The sequence below is a fragment of the Ictidomys tridecemlineatus genome, chromosome 6, assembly GCF_052094955.1.
Source record: "Ictidomys tridecemlineatus isolate mIctTri1 chromosome 6, mIctTri1.hap1, whole genome shotgun sequence".
NCBI classification, from domain to species: domain Eukaryota; kingdom Metazoa; phylum Chordata; class Mammalia; order Rodentia; family Sciuridae; genus Ictidomys; species Ictidomys tridecemlineatus.
In genome coordinates, this window is record NC_135482.1 from 24,296,372 (window position 1) to 24,310,869 (window position 14,498).

At 35.6% G+C, this 14,498-nt stretch overlaps 1 protein-coding gene across 6 annotated transcripts in view; it reads left to right on the top strand.

Annotated features, from left to right (window-relative positions):
* The window catches only part of Cep83 (centrosomal protein 83), a 118,256-nt gene that overhangs the window by 1,056 nt on the left and 102,702 nt on the right, over positions 1 to 14,498 (top strand). The gene's annotated exons all lie outside the window — the stretch shown is intronic.

The following is a 14,498-nucleotide window of genomic DNA, read 5'->3' on the forward strand; positions in this document are numbered from 1 at the left end:
TATTTAGGACTATTTTCAAATAACAGCCTGGAAGCAATTTAGAGTAACCTACAGCATTTGGGTGATTTAAATATTGATTATTTACAAGTACTTTTTAAGTCTTGATCTAGCATGTAACCTCACTCTCCACTCATTGAATCCCTAATTATATAATTTATATAACAAACTAAGTTCTCAGCAGGTTTTTTTTTTTTTTTTTTTTGGGTACCAGGGATTGAACCCAGGGGTACTTAACCATTGAGCCACATCCCCAGCCCTTTTTTATATTTTATTTAGAGACAGGGTCTTGGTAAATTGCTTAGAGCCTCATTGATTTCCTGTGGCAGCTTTGAATTCAGATCCTCCTGCCTCAGCCTCCTGACCTGCTGGGAGGATGCCTGCCTAACCAAGTTTTCAGAACTTTTTAAATGATCCTTTCAATGCAGTAGCCTTTCAAGTAAGTATGTGAGGAGATTTGAGATTGGGACAAATGCCCTTTTTGAAACTGAATTGTTACTAATGGGGAGTAGGAACTTCCAAGTGTACTTAATACTCTTGGTATGGCTAAAATCTATAGACTTCATTTTAATGTCCTCCCTACTTCCCATATGCTGATGTAGAAATAATATTCAGAAGTTAGGCAAGACAAAGAAGAAAAAAATCAAGAATAATTCATGTTGTGTAATAAAGTTATTAGTAATTAGAAATCAGAATTATGCAACTATGTCATTAGAAAGGTCTAATTCAAGAAGCTTAGAAGAATTAATTCTTCTTTTTTATACTGGACATTGAACCCAGGACGCTTAACTGTTGAGCCATGTCCCCAGCCCTTTAAATTTTTTGTTTTGAGATGGGATCTTACTAAATTGTTTAGGGCCTTGCTAAGTTTTTGAGGCTGGTCTTGAACTTGTGATCTTCCTGAGCCACTGGGATTATAGATGTATGCCACCGAGCCGGGCCAGAAGAATGATTGTTAACAGATTAGTGAATTGTCAAAAATTTGACCCTCAGACACTGTCTCTTTTCATAAAGTAAATTAATTTGGTTTTAATGTTGTTATATGTAATGTATTAGGCTTAGTAAGTAATTTTCTTACCTTGTTTAACCTGTGTGTACTTCTAGAGAATGTGTATATATGTATCCATGTAAAAAGGTTTTACTAATTGAAATTCTTAGGTGAATTCTTAATTTTCTCACCTGTCATTCCAAGCTTATATTCTTTCTTTCTTTCTTTCTTTCTTTCTTAAAATCTTAATTTCTATACGGTTCAATTCCATCATGACCTCCAAAATCTTATATTTTTTAGGTGGGGAGGGTTTACCACTGAGCAACATCCCTAGACTGTTTTTATATTTTAAGACAGGACCTTGCTAAGTTATTAAGGATGTCTTCAAACTTGTAATCCTTCTTCCTCAGCATCCTGAGTTTCTGAGTATGCTACCTGCCTGGCTGTAATACACATTTGTGAGTCATGCTTATTTGATACTTTGTTATATTACTTTGTCTTGCCTTCCTAACTAGATTCTGAGCTATTTAAGGGCAAAACACCAAATCTCAGTAAGCTATATCCTTAGTTTCTTCCAAATAGAGACTGCTGAATAAATGTTTCCCAAAGATGATGAATATGTATTTCTATGCTTACCCCATTCTATAGCATAGGGGAAGTGAGAACATTGTTTAGAGAGGGTAGTAACTGACTTATGAAAAACAACAGTAAGCTATAAGAAAGGGGATTAAAAAGTGGGGGTTTGTTGAAATCAAAGGGAAAGGCTCTGTTCCTAGAAAGTGTGCATATTTGAGAATTTCCCATGATAGTACCAGCAGGAGGGATTCCCTCAGGCATGCTGGCACTTCTCCCATGTGGGTTATCAAATTTGATCAATTTCCTTATTCTTCTTTAATTTGTTTTTTCCTTCAGCTTTCCTCTCGTACCCTCCTTCCATCCTCTTTCCCCATTTCCCTATTTTATTCCTTTCCATCCTAGTTTCTTTTTTTTGAAGGGGGGATACTTGGGATTGAACCCAGGGGTGCTTAACAAATGAGCCACATCCCCAGACCCCTTCCCCGCTTTTTAAATTTTTTTTTTTTTTTTAAGAGACAAGGTCTCACTAAGTTGCTGAGGCTGAATTTGATCTCAGAATCCTCCTGCCTCATCCTCCTGAGCTGCTGTCCATCCTACTTTTTGACCTGGTCAAGACTAAACATTTGTTAGTACTTTCATCTGGCCCTCATAAATTAGCAGTTCTCTGAAATATATCTATATCTATCTCCATCTATCCATCCTCCATCAGTACTGCCCTCTGGTTCATGGAAAAAAATAACTGTCAAGTCCAGTAATATTTCTTGTAAATTTGAGCTGTAATTCAGTATGAAAGAAATTAAAGTCCAGAATGTCCAGTTATTTGCTTTCTGTATATTGTGACTTTAAAGTGCTTTTGGATTAAATTCAAGGTTAGGAGGACCTAAACCTGCTTTTTTCATTTTGGAAAGAACTTGTCATCCTCAAAGTAGGTCTTTGAAATTTCCAGGTAATTTGTATAATCTTGCCATAAATCTGTATCTGATGCTTATAAAACTTCAGTTGCAGATATAAAAAATTGAAATTGAGACTTAATATTTTAAAATCTTGGTTTGATTCAGTTTTTTTTTTTTTTTTTGAGTTTGCCAGTCTAGTTTCTGAGTTGTTGCCCAGTAACACAATTGCAGTATACATAGCAACCATTGGAAACAGTGGCTCTGGGACTATGGGGTTTTTCCTTATGTTGTTGCAGTGCTTATCTCTAGTGTTCTTATTTAATCTTGTTACCTGAATCACATTTTGGTTTAAGCAGGTATTTTAGAGATTTTTAAAAAGCATAAAATATATGTTCTTAACTTTTATGGAATGTTGACAAATGATAACTTTTTTAAAAAATTATTTTTTAGTTGTAGTTGGACACAATATCTTTATTTTTAATGTGGTGCTAAGGATTGAATCCAGGGCCTTGAACGTGCTCTACCACTGAGCCACTACCCCAGCCCCGACAAATGATAAATTTTTGCACATTGTTTTTCACAAAGAAATGTGTGATAAATATGTATTGAATTGAATTATAGTGTATGTGAAGGACATGTGAAAAGACTGTATCAACTAAAAATTATTCTATTCTGGGCAGAAAAACTGTTAAGTAAAAGTTAACATCACACTTCTCTACAACTGATATAGCCAGCTGGAATGGATGAAATTGAAATGAACTTTTTTGTGTTACTTCTGGAACTTCTGGAAAAGCTATATCAGTAAGCAAAATTGAATAGGCCCTGGGATTTTGTGGGAAGAGAGTTGTGATTCAGGAGATGAAGCCTTGACTGGATGAGTCACTTAACCTTTCTTGGCCTATTTTTCCTATTTGAAAAAATAAAGAAATTGTATGCTTCTAATTATTTTAGTGCTTATTATATATTTTGCACTGTGCTAGGCACTGGGGGGATTGAGAGTAAGACTTAATGCTGTTTCAAATGCCTTCTCCACTGGGAGAAATGGATAAAGTAACTTGTAATAGAATGTGGTAAATGTTCTGAGGATAACTGAGAATATATTCTGGGTTAAGTAGGAAGGATACTTGACCTAGAATTGCAGCTGAGGAATGTTAATTAGAATTAGTACATATAATTTGAGCATATTTAGAGAAGTATTCAACCTGACCTGACAAGAATTAGGGAAAACTAGGGAGAGAAAATGTGTTGGAATTGGAGAGACAGAATCAGGAGTTATCAGCAACAGTCATAATTGAGATCCTAGATGTAGATGACATTCCTAGGGATAGTGTGTAAAATCAGAAAAGAGTGAGTATCAAGTTGTAATGGGTAGATGGAGAAAGAGTAAGGAGGAAAACCAAGGTCAGATCTTGGAAGCCAAGAGAAGTATGCATATTACATTTAGTTTATTGATTGAAATTGTTCAAGAAACTTTGTGTAGCACTATCAGTGTAAACATATCCATAGAAAAATCTTCTACAGAGATCTGAACTTGAAAATGAAGATAGATTAAGTCTTTGATTAGCGGTATAAAGGGAAAGAGTATGTACTTTGGAACCTAAATTTTGAAGTCAAAGACTAAAATTTTGGCTATGTACTTTACTAGCTATTTGACTTTTCAGATAGGATAATTAGTTTTTTGGTCATCATTGTTTTCATGTGTAAAGTGATAGAAAACCTTTCTGCAGAGTCATATAGATTCAAAAAAGGTAAATAGTCATGATTGACTTAGTTATAGTGGGCTGTTTACTGATTTTTCACCCAGTTCACTGTTATAGTTTTCCTGAACTACACACCCTTCTCTTCTTCCCCTTCTCTACCTCTGATCATATTACTTTGTCCTTTAAGATCTATTGCCTTTTGTTTGATACCTTCTTACATGAATGGTATTGAAAGTTTCCTATAATGGAATGAATGTTGTTCTTGTATCCCTCAGAATTCTCAACTTTTTTTTTTTTTTTTGGCAGTGCTAGGGATTGAATCTGGGGCCTTATTCATGACAGGGGAATGCTCTGCCACTGAGTTACACTCCTAGTCACCCTTCCTCCACTTTTTAAAAAGATTTGAGACAGCTTGAGACAGATTCTTGCTCAGGCTGGCCTCAGTCTTGTGATTCTGCTGGCCTCCAGAACAGCTGGTATTATAGGTGTGTCACTTTGTGTTGTTAAAAAAAAAAAAAAAACAGAAACAAAACAACAACAGAAAAACCCTTGTAAACTAAGGTTGATAATGATGTTTCCTCTTTTGTTCTTGAGTTTGATATTTCTATCTTTTATTTTCCTGGTCAACCTCACTAAGAGTTTGTCAATTTTGATGACCTTTCAAAGAACCAACTTTTTCTTTTTCCCCCCTATTTTTGTGTTTTCTAATTCATTGATTTTTACTTTATTAATGATTTTTTTCTTTCTGCTTGCTTTGGGTTACTGTGTTCTTTTTTCTCTAGTTTCTATATGGAAGCTTATATTATTGACATGAAACCTTTCATATTATACAGTTGTTTAAAACTATCAATTTTCTTCTGAAACTTGGTTTAGTTGCATTTTGCATATTTTGATTTGTTATGTTTTGTACTCATTCGATTCACACTATTTTATTTTTTGCTTAAATATTTATTTTCTGTTCCTTTTTAAATTTCAAGTAGATATATACGATAGCAGAATGTATTTTGATTCATTGTACATAATTGCAGCACAATTTATATTTCTTTTTTTAAATATATTTTAAAAACTTTCTTGTGATTTTTTTCTTTGATCCAATAATTATTTAGAAGCTCATTGTTGAATTTACTAGTAATTGAGGTGTTACTATGTTGAGAGCCACAGCCAAAGGGGCCCCAACAAACTTCCAGCTGCCAGCAAACTTCCAGCTGCCAGCTGATGATTGGCTCACAGCGGCCCCAGCAACATCTAGCTGATTGGCTCCTCTGCGGTGATGTTCATTGGGCTGTTTCCCTGCCCTTCAGACTGCCAGCTGATGATTGGCTCACAGTGGCCCCAGCAACATCTAGCTGATTGGCTTCTCTGCGGTGATGTTCATTGGGCTGTTTCCCTGCCCTTCAGACTGCCACTGATGATTGGCTCACAGCGGCCCCAGCAACATCTAGCTGATTGGCTCCTCCACGGAGCTGCTCATTGGGGGACTTCTTTGGCTCCGCCCATGCAACCCAGCCAATCGGCCTCAAGAGTAGGAGGATTGTGGGAGGTGGAGAGGTTGGTGTGGGTGAGAGGCTTGTGGGAAGCCAGTGGTGGCAGTTGGGCTCTGAAGGTTTTCCTGAGGAGCTGTTTTGTTTGGGGTTTGTAGTTCTAAAAATAAAGTTAGTTTCTTTTGACAAGTGGCTCCTGAATTGTGCCCAGCCAGACTCCGGCATTACTAGATTTCTTTCTGTTGAAGACCACTGTTTTATGATTTCAAACTCTTGTATTTACTAAACTTATTTTGGGGTCTGGAATATAGTTTGTTCTGGAGACTGTTTTATGTGTGTTTGAAAAGGTGTGTATTTTGCAGTTTCTGAGTGGCATGTTCTGTCATTTATATCATGTTGATTGATGAGGTCAATGGAGTCTTATATTGCAGATTTTCTGTCTTCTCCCGTCATTTATTGTAGACTTCAACTATTTTTGTTGACTTGTCTGTATCTCTTGTTTCATGAATTTTGGGGTTCTGTTAGATTCATAAAAACACATACAATTATATCTTTCTGATGTAGTGATCTATTTTTCATTATGAAATGTTTTTCTTTGTCTTAAGTAATATTTCTGATCTTCCATTCTGTTTTCTCACTTTGGTATATGCACTCTAGCTTCCTGTTACTGTTTGGTGTGTGTGTGTGTGTGTGTGTGTGTGTGTGTTTCCCTTATTGTGTTTCTTTTAACCTATTTACATCTTTGAATTATAGATGTCTCTCGTAGACAGCACATAGTTGGGTTTTGTTTTTCTGATCCAATGTAACATTCTCTGTCTTTTGAATGTGGTGGTTAGTTCATTCACATTTGATGTCATTGTTGATATTGTGGACTTACATCTGTCACTTTCTATTTCTCATTTTTTCCCCTGTGCATCTTTTTTTTTTTCTCCCAATACAAGGACAAGGAACTTTATATGTAATAGTTAATAAATCAGCAGGCAAGTTTCCTGGGGCAAGTGACTTTCTGAAGAAAAGGAGAAAAGAATTCCTGTATTTCACATAAAACAAAGATAAATTTCAGGAGAATTAAGAACCATACATGATAATTTGCCACAGTCTGGCTTGGCACAATTCACGAGCCACTTGTCAAGCAGAAACGAACTTTGTTTTTAGAACACACACAAATGCCGCACCACACAAGCTCTTCAGGAATTCCCTCAGAGCCCAACTGCCACCACCAGCTTCTGGCAAGCCTCTCAACCCCCACTCCTCCCGCTCTTGAGGCCAATTGGCTGGGTTGCATGGGCGGAGCCCAAAGAGTCCCCCAATGAGCAGCTCTGTGGTCTGAAAGGGTGGGGAAACAGCCCAATGAGCATCATCACAGAGGAGCCAATCAGCTGGAAGTTTGCTGGGACCGCTTCGGCTGTGGCTCTCAACATCTCCCCCTCTCTGTTTAATTAAACAACTAGCATGTGGCTTAGGGACCGTGCATGCCTTAGGTTGTCCAATACTACATATGGTCCTTACCCATCATCGGATGGGCTGACCTCAAGGCGTCAGCCTCCTGTCTTAGGTTGGTACCATTGCAATTGGATCTTACCCGTCATTGACTACTGCCCAGCATACAGCCACACCTGTGGATAGGCCTTTGTACTAGTGGGGGGGTGAGGTTCTTTGTCTCACCTCTGTTGGCCCCCAAATTTTAGCTGAGCGACCATCACAAGCAGAAGGGAAGAGGATACACCAAGCCATTTGACAGTTCCTTTTGGAAAAATTGTACCACCGATGACACCATCAGCAAAAATACCCCGGCACTACCACAAGTCGCTGCACCAACAGATAGTTCACAATGCATACAAGTGATACATAGTCGAGGCAAGTTCTGCAAGCAGTTCAGTGATAGCTATTGCAGAAGCTGTAGTTTGGTTTTATCTTTGTCTTCACTGGCACTGGGATGAAGATAGGAATTCTGGCAACAATGGCTAAAGAAAAAATTATGTAACATTCCAGCAGGCACTAAAAGAAAACAATTTTCTTAACAATTTACATTATCTTGAACAGAATTATTAAATATAATGAAAAGGAAAGGTGAAAGTAAACAAACAGATCTGTTAACCTCCTTTTTTCACATATTAAAACAATTCTCAACAGCTGTTAACCATTTAAATCATGTGAATAAGAAAAAAAAATTTGGATCCATTTTTTTCATGAGCACTCGTCATATATGATATATGGACATATGCACATACAAACATACAACACAAAACACAAGTGTGCACACATAATATAATACATACAACACATAACATAATAGTAAAGGCTTTGTAACTTTTTACAGGTGAAATCTCCATTGCAATGTTTAAAAACTCCAGAGTCAAAAAATAGAACTGATCAGCAAAACATTAGCCTAGGTCTGTATGAGCTCAAAAAACAAAATAGAACTTCATGATGTGGGAAAGGACAATAATAAATAAATAAGAAAGAAAGAGAGAGAGAGAGAGAGAGAGAGAGAGAGAGAGAGAGAGAGAGAGAGAGAGAGAGAGAGAGAGAGAGAGAGAGAGAGAGAGAAAGAAAGAAGGAAAGAAAGAAAGAAAGAAAGAAAGGAAGAAAGAAAGAAAAAAGCATCCTGGTTTCATTAGCCTCCAGGTGTGGGAGAACCACTGTCGCAGATGTAAGGATAGCCAAACTGGAGTTCTGGATATCAGCTGTTATGGATTTGAGCCAAATCATCTTCTTTTTGGTCTGTAGAAATTGCTTTAGTTAGTCTCTCTGGAATCCAGATCGGCTGCTGTTCTCCCTGTGGAAACACACAAACAGACCTCTGACTCCAGACAATCACTGGGTCAGGACCTTTCCATTGTTCTGTTAGAATATCCTTCCAAAGTACCTTGGGCTTATGTACATTTTTTTGACACATATGCCTTTCCGTAGCACTAAGCCCTGATGAATCCAAATTTAAAAAGTTTAGAGTAAAAAGGGTTATTTTAAGTTTATCTTTGGGGGATATATACCCCTTCCCAATTCCCTCTTTTTGCTTTAATAAGTACATTTTAATATTTTAATGAGTTCTTTCAACTATGCCTTGTCCCTGTGGATTGTATGGGATTCCTGTTATATGAGTAATGCCAAATGATGAGCAAAATTGTTTAAAAGAGGTAGAAATGTAGTCAGGACCATTATCTGTTTTTAACTGTTTTGGAATGCCTACAGTGGCAAAATTTTGTAAGCAATGAGCTATAATATCTTTAATTTTTTGTCCAGTATGAAGGGAGCCCATCAAAAATCTGGAAGAAGTATCAACTGTAACATGCAAATATTTTAATTTTCCAAATTCTGGCAAGTGAAGTTTGCTGGGGCTGCTGTGAGCCAATCAGCTGGAAGTTTGCTGGGGCCACTTCGGCTGTGGCTCTCAACAATGATTAAAACCTTAAAAAAATATAACAGAACATGTTCATGTCACAAAGAAACCACTGACCATTGAATTGAAGTATAAAAATTTAAAGTCTGCATCTAACAAAGATTTGTTTTTTTTCATTTATTCTAATTTGTTATATATGACAGCAGAATGCATTTCAATTCATGTTACACAAATAGAGCACAATTTTTTGTCTGTGGTTATACACAAAGTAGAGTCACACCATTTGTGTTTTCTTCTTCTTTTTTTTAATATTTTTAGTTGTGAATGGACCTTTATTTTATTTATATATATGTGGTGCTGAAAATCGAACCCAGTACCTCACACATGCTATGCAAGCACTCTATCAATGAGCCACAATCCCAGCCCACTGTTTGTGTTTTCATGTGTGTACTTAGGGTAATAATGTCTGTCTCATTCCACTGTATTTCCTAATCCCATCCCCCCTCCTTTCCCTCCTACCCCTTTACCCTGTCTAAAGTTCCTCTATTCCTCCCATGTTCCATTCCCCATCTCCTTTATGAATCAGCATCCTTATATTAGAGAAGACATTCGGCATTTTGTATTTTTTTTTTTTTTGGGGGGGGGAGGGAATGTGAATGGCATAGTTTTCCTAAATTTCTTTTTCAACAGATTTGTCATTGGAATATAGGGTATTGATTTTGTATCCTGCTACTTTGATGAATTTACTTATAAATACTAGAAATTTTATGGTTGGGCTTTTTGGTTCATTTGATCATAGGATCATGTCTTCATCAAACAGATAATTAATTTCTATCCCTTTAATTTCTTTCTTTCTCTTGCCTAATTGCTCTGGCTAGAGTTTCAAGAACTTTTGTTGAATACTAGTGGTGAAAGTGGGCATATTTGTCTTGTTCCTGTTCTTAAAGGAAATGCTTTAATTTTTTTTCTCCATTCAGAATGATGTTGGCCTTGGTTTTTGCATATATAGCCTTTAAAATGTTATTCCTTTTATTTCTAGTGTTTTAAACATGAATGGATGCTGTACTTTGTCCAATGCTTTTTCTGCACCTATTGAGGTGATCATGTGATTCTTGTTTAAGAAAAGTATATTTATGTGGTGAATTGCATTTATTTCCGTATGTTGAACCAGCTTTTCATTCCTGGGGTAAAACCTACTTGATATGTTGCACTATCTTTTTAATGTGCTTTTGTATGCGTTTGCCAATATCTCATTAAAAATTTTTGTGTCTATATTCATCAAGGATATAGGTCTAAAGTTTCCTTTCCTTGATGTGTCTTTGTCTGGTTTTGATATCAAGTTGATACTGGTTTTGTAGAATTGAGTTTGACAAATTTCCCTTCTTTTCTATTTCAAGGAATAATTTGAGGAGGATTGGTATTAGTTCTCCTTAATGGTCTGATAGAACTAGACCAAGAATTTGTCTGGTCCTGGGCTTTTCTTTGTTGGAAGGCTTTTGATGGCTGTTTTAATTTCATTACTTAAAATTTAAACTTTCTGTGTTCTCGTGGCTTAATTTGGGTAAGTTATGTGTGTCTAGGAATTTGTTCATATCCTCAGGATTTTCTAGCTTATTGGAGTACACATTTTCAAAACAGTTTCGGATGATCATCTAGATTTCAGGATCTGTGGCAGTATTTCCTATTTCATCTCAGATTTTGATAATTTGAGTTTTTTCCCTCTTTTGGTTAGCTTGGCTAAAGGTTTATCAATTTCGTTTATTCCTTCAAAAAACCAACCTTGTTTCGTTGATCTTGTGTATTTTTTTTTAATCTCAATTTCATTGATTTGTCTCTGATTTTAATTATTTCTTGACTTCTGCTAGTTTTGGTGTTAGTTGGTTCTTTTTTTTTCCCCCCTAGTGCCTTAAGATATGATGTTAGATTGTTTATTTGGTATATTTCTATTTTTTTAATGTATGGGCTCAATGCTATGAACTTTCTTCTTAGAACTGCCTTCATACTGTCCCAGAAATTTTGATATTTTGTATAATTTTTCTCATTTACTTCTAAGTATTTTTTATTTCTCCCCTGATTTCTTCTGCTACACATTCATTATTCAAAAGCGTATTATTTAATCTCCAGGTGTTAACATGGTTTCTATTTTTTTATCTTAACTTTGATTGCTAATTTTATTCTGTTATGACCTGATAGAGTGCAAGATATTATCTCTTTCTTGGTATTTGCTTTGTGACCTAAAATATGATCATATTTTAGAAAATGTTCCGTGTTGCTGAGAAGAAATTGAATTCAGTCATTGCTGGATGAAATATTCTATAGATGTCTGTTAGGTCCATATTATTAATTGTATTTTAGTTCTGTGCAATCTTAGTTTTTGTTTGGATGATCTATCCAGTGCTGAGAGAAGTTTGCAAAAGTCATCCAGTATTATTGTGGTCTATTTGGTTCTTAATATCAAGCAGGGTTGTTTTTTTTGGTGTGAGTAGATGCTCCATTGTTTGGGGCATAAATATTTATGATCATTATGTCTTGTTGATGGATGATTCCCTTAAGCAATATGAAATGACCTTCTTTGTCTTTACTGATTAATTTTGACTTGAAGTCCACCTTATAATAGTAACCCCTGCTTGTTTATGAAATCCATGTGAATTATGTATATTTTTTCCCATCCTTTTACCTTTAGTCTGTGGATGTCTTTGCCTGTGAAGTGTGTCTCTTGTAGACAACATATTGTTGGGTCTTGTTTTTTAATTCAATCTGCCAACCTATGTCTTTTGAATAGAGTTTAGACTCTTTATATTCAGTGTTGTTATTGATAGATGATTTTTGTTTCCTGACATTTTGATTTATTTCTAGTGTTTAAATTGGACTTGATTCTCCAATTTGATTCTGTGCTCCAAGTATTCTAGTATAATTTTTTTCCTATGCAGGTTTTCATTTTTCATAAAATATTTTATGAGTACGTTTTGTAGTGCAGGCTTTCTAGTAATGAATTCTTTTAGCTTTTGTTTATCATGGAAGGTTTTTATTTCATCTTCAATTCTGAAGCTTAATTTTGCTAGGTATAGTTTTCTTAGTTGGCATCCATTTTCTTTCAGAACTTGGCATATATTATTTCAAGCCCTCCTAGCTTTTAGGGTCTGGGTTAAGAAATCAGTTGAAATTGGATTGGGTTACCTTTAAATGTGACTAGTTGTTTTACTCTTGTAGCTCTTAAAATTCTATTGTTATTCAGCGTGTTAGGCATTTTCATCATAATGTGTTTTGGAGTAATCTATTGTGATTTTGTGTATTTGGAGTTCTGTATATCTCTTGCTTTGAATTTTCATTTCATTTAAGGTTTGGAAAATTTTCTGATATTTCATTGAATAGCTGTACATTCATATAATTTTTTACTTCAGAGCCTTCCTCTGTCCCAATGTATCTTAAATTTGGCCTTTTAATGTTGTATCAGATTTCTTGAATATTCTGTTCATGGTCTCTTGATATCTTTTCTTTACAGTCCACTTTATTTTCAAGATTATATACTTTGTATTTAACACCTGAAAACCAGTTTTCAAAGTGGTCTAATCTATTGATGCTTTCCCTTGAACATTAAATTTGTTTATTGATCCTTCATTTTGAGGATTTTGTTTGGTTCTTTTTCAGAATTTCTGTTTCTGTTGAAGTGATCTCTCATATCCTGTATTTTCTCTCTGATTTCACTCTTTACGTTTAAGTATGAACTTTCTTAAGTCCTTCACTAACATTTCCTCCTCTTTGGTGTCAGGGAAGTCTGGGGATGTAGCTCAAAGGCAGAGAGTCTCTGGGTTTAATCCCCACTTACCTCGCTTGTATCTCCTCTGTGCATATATATAGCTCTGTTGGATGTGTGGGTGGCTTGTGCTTGATCTATCTCTGGTGCCCATTCTTACAGTTTGTTCAGCCTGGGCTGTTGAACAGTTTATCATACCCCGAAGTAGCCTTTACTTCAAACTTTGTAAAATTTCCAGCTCTTCTATCAATTTGTTGCTTGCTCCACAGAGACCTGTGATTTCAGGCTAAAGAAACCACTATCCCTTTCTTTTCACATGCATGAAGCTCTCCACTTTAAGTCATAATGCACTGAAATGGTTTTTTGGCTATTTTTGAGGAGAGGACTTGTTGACCTAACTCTGTCATGCTGGAAGTAGGAGTTCCCTTCTTTGGTTTATGTTAGAATTTTTCTCCCTGGAGGAAGATATTTATACTTGTTTTATATTACTCTTAATCTTTTGCATAGTGTTAGGTATTTATTTGTCACTCCAAGGGTCCTTTTTGAGTTAGATTTCCTAATTTTCCTCTAGCATCAAATTAGAAGGGCTTTGTATTTTCTAGAATTTTATATAAATGCAGTCATATAACTTTGTACTGCTTTTTGTCTGGAGTCTTTTACTCTGCATAGTTATTTGGACATTTATTCATGTGCATTCTTTTTATTGCTGAGTAATATGGCATTGTGTAGATGTACCACAATTTGTTTATCCATTCATCTCTTGATGGACTTGTATTTGTGTTGCAAAAAAAAAGCTGTTATGAACATTTGTTCATATCATAGATCTATGTAGATATATGCTTTCATTTCTCATGAGCAAGTACCTATAAATACAATAGCCTGATTTTATGGTAAATCGATGGGTAATTTTTAAGAAACTATAACAGTGATTTCCAAAATGATTGTACCATTTTATATTCCCCTCAATAGTGTATAAATATTTCAGTTCTGCATTCTAGACAATACTTGGTATGATTATACCAAGTTTATCCATTCTAATAGGCATATAGTGATATCTTAAGGCATTTATATATTTGTTGAGGTTGTAGTGCTGGTGATCAAACCTTGGGCTTTGCCCTTGCTATATAGTTCAGTCTCTACCACTCAGTGTGGTTTTAATTTGCATTTCTCTAATGGTATTTAACATCTTTTCAAGGGTTTATTTAATTGTTTTTGGTGAATATTTCAATTTTTTTGCCCGCTTTTTAAATATTGGATTTTTTAATATTTATTTTTTAGTTGTAGTTGGACACAATACCTTTATTTCACTTATTTGTTTTTATGTGGCGCTGAGGATTGAACCCAGGGTCTCGCATGTGCGAGGCAAGCGCTCTCCCACTGAGCCACAACCCCAGCCCTAAAAATTGAGGTTTTTAAACAGTCTCTTCCTTACCTCCTTCTTTTCCTTCTTCACCTCACCCTCCCTCTCCTTCTCCTGCTGGGAGAAATTAATATAACAATATTGAGTTTTATGATCCACAAATATGGTTGTTCTTGCTTGATCAGTAGCCTCTTTTTCCCCAATGAAGAAAGACCTTACAGACAAGGAACTAACCCTAGCCCTAATCCTAATCTGGCATTTAGGACATACTGAATGGTATGGTTTAGATACATGACGTGTTCCCCAAATATCTCATACATGAGATAATGCAGGGAAGCTTAGAAGTGAAATGAGTAGATTATGAGACATGTAATCTAATCAGTGAATCAGTCAATTTGAATGGTTTAAC